This window comes from Cariama cristata, unplaced genomic scaffold, assembly GCF_000690535.1.
Source record: "Cariama cristata isolate BGI_N322 unplaced genomic scaffold, ASM69053v1 scaffold16954, whole genome shotgun sequence".
NCBI lineage: Eukaryota > Metazoa > Chordata > Aves > Cariamiformes > Cariamidae > Cariama > Cariama cristata.
The window spans coordinates 33110-39861 of NW_009611410.1; positions in this window are offsets into that span (position 1 = coordinate 33110).

Sequence of the window (6752 nt, forward strand, 5' to 3'; positions counted from 1 at the left end):
TGACTGGGAATACTCTCATCTTGCTCGAATCTCACTGCACCGATCCCAAAGTACCAACCGGCAACTGTGACAGACGGCTATTTATAGAGACCAGGAACTCGAGGGTAAATATTTATTTAGATTCCAGTCCTTAATCTGCTACTGGCTGATTGTGTGGAAAGCCTGAGCCCCTGCTCCTTCTACTGCAATTTATAACCAGAGCCGTCATCTCCTCTCCTTCTCCTAACACTCCCATACGCATTCCCCAGGATTAGTTCTGCAGAAAATGGGCATGGCCTGGGTTCAGACCCTCCGGCACCTTCTGGTCCCAGACCACCCTGGCAGGCATCCTGCCCTCGGTCTCTCCTCCCTCATTTTAACTGACTGGCATTCAGAGGTAGAAATTGCAAATCCAGGCACGCAGGGAGCACGAAGGGTAATGGCACGAAGCCGTCATTGCTCTGTTGGGTCGACAGACTTGTTTGCAGTGACGTGGGCTGGGAGAGAGCAGCGGATGGGAGCCGTGGAGTCGCTTGGATTCATCGCTAAGCTGGCTGAACGATGACAGCTGTGGTGTCCTGCCTGTGGACAAGGCAGAGCCACCCCTGTTTTAAAGCCACCTCTGTTATACCGCAGGGTCCTGCAGGAACCAGACATCCTTCCCCTGCCCACCCCCTCCTTTTCTCAGGCAGAACAGATCCTCATCGAGGGTGGGGACAGGGAAGCTGGAAGGATGCTTCGCATTCACCAGCAAGGACTGATGGAGACAGCATCGCCCCCAACCCCTCGCAGTCACCGGGGGCTGCCCTGGGCCCAGTGCCCCCCACCACAACCAGTGACCAGGAGACTGGGGCTCCCTCGGGAGGTTCATCCCAGCCCCAAAAGCCAGGGCTGTAGGGAGCAGTGCTGGAGGTGGGAAGGCATCAGCAGAGGTGGCTGCAGGCAGGGCTGACTCGGGGGCCGTTAGCACAGATGGGGTGTGCCTGTGCTTATTAGCCAGGAGTGTGCTCATTAACAAGGCACACGGTCCCAGCTGTCCCACCCTGCGCGGTGGTGTTAAAGCATCCTGTCCCCCTGACATCACCTCCTTCGGTACCCATGACGGATGCTGCTGGGGCTCCGCAGTGCCAGGAGGAACGGTCGGTGGAAGCTGGTGTCCAGACTGGCCCTGCAAGGGGTGAGAAGTCGGGTAAGCAGCAAGGTTTGTCTCTGAGCAAAGGAGAGCAGTGCAGGAAAGGGAGGGCGGTTTGGTACAAGCTGGTGCCCTGTCTTGGCGTGTGAAAAGAGAGCAGCTGAAGGTGGTGTAGCCTGGGGATCTGGGCTGGTATTTGCGAAAGGTAGCCCGGGACAGTTACAGGACCCCGGTTTCCCATCTTTGTGCCACCCCCAGTTCTGTGTAGCAATGCAAGTTGGCTGGAGTCGTTAGCTAGCAGGAGGTGAGGTATTGCTGTCATCCCAATACACGCTGGTGGTAACACCTCTGTCTTGTATGTGTTGGGCTTTTCCGATAAGAGCATGCATTTCCTTTTCATTTGCCGGAGTGTTTTATGGCAGTTGTGAATCCAGTTGTACTCCTCTGTAATGGATTTTTCCTTTGTAATTTCCTATCCTTATTGTTTCCTGCTAGGGAGGTGTGAACACATCAGAGATAAGATTCTTCACTTCTGGGCAGGTCGGGCAGCTGATCAGCCAGCAGATGACCGCAGCGGTCTCTTCTTCATCCCTGCAGCATCTGCTGTAAAGGCACTATTTCTCAGGGATGGCAAAGCAAGCTTCAGCAGCAGATTTCTCTCCCTGCCTAGCTTTTCATGGTAGAAAAAGTGTAAGAAGGCCTGGTATCCCTAAGCTAATGGGGCAACTGAGATTAAATAGCTTGTGCAAATTGGTGCAGGAGAACCTCTAATGCGCCCAAGAGCTGCCCAGAGCATCCTGCAAAGGAGTACGGCTTCTGGAAGAAAACCCTCAACACAGCCAGGAAAACAGTTTGTACGGCATGTACCACTTTTATTTTCACACAGACACACACATATATATATATAATTTTTTTAAAACAGAATATTTGTGAAAGAAACTCTTTTTTCAGGTAAAAGCAATCCACCGTGTTCCACACAGCCCCTCTGCCTGCCATTTAAAGATGACCTGTGCTGGGGAAAGGCTGGCCTGCAGACAGAGCTTGTTCCCCATCTCTCTGCTGCTACTGGGACAACCTGCGGTCTTCCTCTCCTCCTCCCCCTGGAAAGAAAAGGTGTTTACCAGTCCCTCCCCTCCAGAGTCAGTGCAAAGCATGCTTTATTGCTCCATCATATACCCCGTCCCCTTCCTGCAGCGCTGGGAGGGACCTGGGGTTTCCTGGAGGGGTGGAAAAAGGAGCTGTGTGGAACACCATGCGCTTCCATACTGTGAAAAAAGGCAAGGAAGAACCGGAATTAATAGTGCTAGTGTGGTTTCAAGTATACGGGTAAAACCCATCACACAGAGCTTCACAGAAGGCTGCCACCAGTCCTGACCACGAACAGACCAGTTTCTCTGGGGCAGCGCTCGCCCCGGCAGCACCTGGGGTTTGGTGGGGATGGCTTGGGGTTTGGCCCCCCGTGGGAGGAATGGCTAGCAGGGAGAGCTGGTTCTGGCAGGCAAACTAATAGCTCAGGCAGATTCCTCCATCCGGAAGGAAAAAGCTGGGAGAGGGTGAGAGTAAAACATGCTCTCAAATAGGCTCAGTAAATGAGACTCTTCCTTCAGACGCCCACCCCTTGTCCGTGTGCACATTATAACCTGAACGAAATTCTTCTGCCAACCCTCCCAAACACAGATGCTTCTGCTTGAACCAAGAGTTTTCTGTCTGGACATCTCCCTGTGCCATGTGCCCTTAGCACCTCTCCTGGCGTAGCCTCCTGCACAAAGAAATCCTCGCCAAACGTACCTTTTCTTTCCTGTACCCCCCGATATGTTGGGAGCTGGCAGAGAGAGGTACGAGGAGCCACGGTGCAGAGCTGGTGGCCATGAGCGAGGCTGCGATCGGCCACCCCGACTTGCACCCACGTACAGTTCCTCCAGCCCTGGGGACTGGTACCGCTATCTGGATGGCCTGCACCCCTCTTTGCCACTTCTGGGGGGCATCTCAGCCTTCACTGGGCACCGTGATGCTGAAGCCATCCCATCTGGGGATGGTGGAGAAGGGAAATAGCACACACTTTTCTTTGGTCCCTCTTCCTATCCGCTCTAGGAGCGAGCAGACCAGGCAGGCACTGGTACCAGTGGTGCAGCCAAGTTGTAGGCATCAGAGCGAGCTGGTCCTTCCTCAGATGAAAGCCCAGCTTGGGTTGCTGATGCTAGAAAAATGGCATGCTTGCTCAGCAGCTGTCCACCAAACCCTGCAATGATTTCGGTAGCCGTGCTTTGAGCAGGGGGTGAGACTTTCCTTCCAACCCAAATGATTCAGTGAACGACCCTCTCCTCGTCAACAGCCATGGCAGAGCCTTCTCCTCATCTTCTGCCTTTAATTCCCAGTGGAGGGCTTCCCAGCCCTGTTTCCCTTGCTCACCAGGGGAAGGACCCAAAGCCCCAGTAGCACCACGGTGGCTGGGAGGGCGGCAGCAGGGGCAGCCCCGCTACGCAGTGCATCAGATGGGCTTGCTTTCGCACAAGGTACAGAATGTGACTGGGTTGGTGGTTAAATGAAGTTTACACCGGTTAAAAAAAAAAAAAATAAATATTGTAGTTGATCAGGGCTTTATCCCTGCAGAAGAAAGTGGCTGATTCAGCCCCGTAAGGGAAGCCTGGGGTTATTTTAAGAATGTAGTTTTATCTAGAGCTCTTGCTTCTATAGCAGAGATGTACTTGTTTGTAAAAATGGCTCCCAGCACTGCCAGTCCCAGAGCAAAAGCCTTCTGCAAATAGCGAAGGTGGCCTGTGGTACCTCGTCCAGGCCCCCTGCCCAAACTCTGCCGAGTGGGGCTTCGAGGTAGATACCCGCTGCGGCTCTCCCGAGAGGGCCCACCAACCCTACAGAGAGCATCAGCTTCTGGGGAGGGCCAAGCCTTCTCACCTTGGTCTGCTTTGATCCCAGCAAACCCACCCCTGCTGTAGCCTGTTCCTGCCCCCTCCCAAAGCACTTGGCACTTTCCCCAGCAGCAGCCCAGTACAAACCAGCGATGCCTGCCTTTGCTATGGGTCAGAGCACGGCGCGCACCCACAGCTCTGGGTGTGCGCACCACAGCTGATGGATACTGAGGTGTCCTGGACAAAGAGGGGGATCTGGGGCGGGGGGTCCCCTCCTGTGGGGGCTCAGCCCCTCTCTGCCCTCGGAGCCAGCACCCAGGTGGCCGTGCCTGCAGTGCTGTTGCCATCCGGTGACAGGACACACACACAGTACTCCAGACCAGCTCCCCACTCACAGTCCCAATTCAAGCTTTTTTCCACTTGGTAACAGTGTCAGGAAGGCTAGGAGAGGCGAGAGCAGCGGGAGACGATACGCTGATATCCTGAGACAATCCTCCCTGCAAATCCCCTGAGAAAACGGATAAAATGGAAACTTTCCTACAGCACCTATTTCAAAAGTTCTCTCCTCTGTCCTGGTATCACAGACTTTACTAAGGCTTTATCATCATCTACCATAAAGCTGAAAAATGTTCTTTAAATGAAGTCTGCTGGCCTTACAGCTGAATTTGGTTTGCAAGGTGAAACACTTTATCTGGAAGATGAGAATAAATTACAAGCAGCATGGCTTTTCGTACAAACAAAAGTTCTCTCCAATCTGTTAGAGTTCTTGGAGTGTGTCAGTGAAGTAGTGAATAAAAGCTGATGTACTGTTTTCTTTCCAAGGTCCTCCAAAAAAGTCCTGCTGGAGACACAACCAAACCCGAGATCTAGCCTAGAGGACAGTGACATGTCAATAACGTGATGACTGATGAAGAGAGAAGGAAAATCACGATTAGTAGTTCATTTTCGCGGTGGCAAGAAGGCTCCATCTGGTGGTGTCTTCACCCAGAAAAGAAGGTCAGGAGTGGGGATGGGAAACCGCAGCTGACATCGAGTGGGTTAGGCTGGCTCACACCAGAGAAGAGGCTTGAGATCTTGAGGAAATCTCAAGTTCTGCTCAAGATGGGCGAACAGGTGGCACGGCGGCAAACGACGTTGTGTGTGGATCAATGCAAAGGGGACAAATGAGCGAGGTGGGCATTCGGCTGCGCAAGGGGGGTCAGCAAAACCTGAGCATGGACAATCCGCTGGAGAGTCGTGCTGCTCGGCACAGCTAAAACAAATACAGCAACCAAAACAGAGATATATAGAAGAGGAATATTATAGCAAATATTTTAATGCCTTTCTATTAAGCACAGTCCGAGGCACTCCGCCAGGGACAGGGATACTGCAGAAAGAGTCAAGGTCAAAATGGTAAGCACAGAAAGACCGTGATACGGAAATAGGCTGAAAAAGTTTGCTATCCTTATGCTAAAAGAGGCAAGAACACGAGGGATGTAAGTGTTACAAAATCCTGCTAAGCTGCAAGGAGAAAGGCCGTAAGGTGTCCTGTCGCTGTGCTTGGACTGGACGTGTAGGAACGAGCTTAACCTGCAGCAAGGGATAGGCGTGGAGGGGGAAATAAAAAATCTATCTGAAGGTAAAGATTAAGGTAGGAATCAGTGATACGGGGAGGCAATACTGGAGGGTTTTAAAACCAGGTTAGACAGCTGTGTGTCAGGAACGCCTTTGTTCGAGCGGGGCAGGTGGGCTGCTCTCGGGGTCTCTGTGACCCCCCTGGGGCTCTCACCGTGGTCCCCGCAGCGGTGACACCAGGCAGGGCTATAGGTGAGCCGGGCTCTGCCCCGGTTTGGATATCCCCGTGCCACAGAGAAGAGTCAGAGCGCTGTCAGTTGTGGTGGCAATACCAGGCAAGTTCCCGGCTCCAGCCGCTGTGGAAAGGCCCCGGAGGTCTCATCCTGCTCAGGGCTACGGGACCGCAGCTCCCCTGGTCCCAGGCTCCAGCCCAGAAGGGCTCTGCCTGCATTAGGAGAGGAGCCCAGACCTAGGGCCACGGCTCATTCCCTACCTCCGAGGTCCCTCCAGCTCCCTCCCCCAGCTGCCTGACCTGCGCTAGGAGATGGGCGATGCTGGAATAGGGTGAGTTTGGCTCAGACAGGGCCAGTCACAGTTTCAAGCCTTAGAGTCACCTGGAGCAAAAAGAACAGAGCTAAACCATGCAGTCCATGCTGAGACGCTCTCCCTGTTTTGCAAAAGTCAGAAAGATCTGGAAGGGGAGAGCGGAGCCTGCTTCCCTCCCTCCCTCCCTCCCCCAAAAGTCATGCTCAAGCACTAGTCATGAACGGAACAAGGTCAAGTCGCTTCCCAAAGATGCTGGGTCCAGAAGAGGCTGGGCCCTGCTCTCCGGGCAGCTATAAAACACTGCAGCCCTGGGCTGAACCGGGGCATGCTGGCACCATCGTGCCCAGCTGAGCTCAGAAGGCAAAGAGCTGATGCAGGGATGGGATGCAACTCCAGTGCCTCCCGCTGAGAGCAAGGGAGACCAACCGGTCACAACTGGGCTGCTTGTTTGCCAGCACCCAAGTCTACTGAATGGAAGACCCCAGCAGAACCGGAGGGAGGGCAGGCAGGCTGCCTACACCGCCCATGAGTTACCCCACAGCTTTTTAGTGTTTGGAAATTTGCTGGTGCTTCCGAGGTCTGCCAGCACGCAGCCTTCGAGCTCCCGGCGGGCTGCGAGGCTGCACCCCAGCTCCTGCATCGCCCGTGGGAGAGCTGCAGGTCCCCGGGTTCAG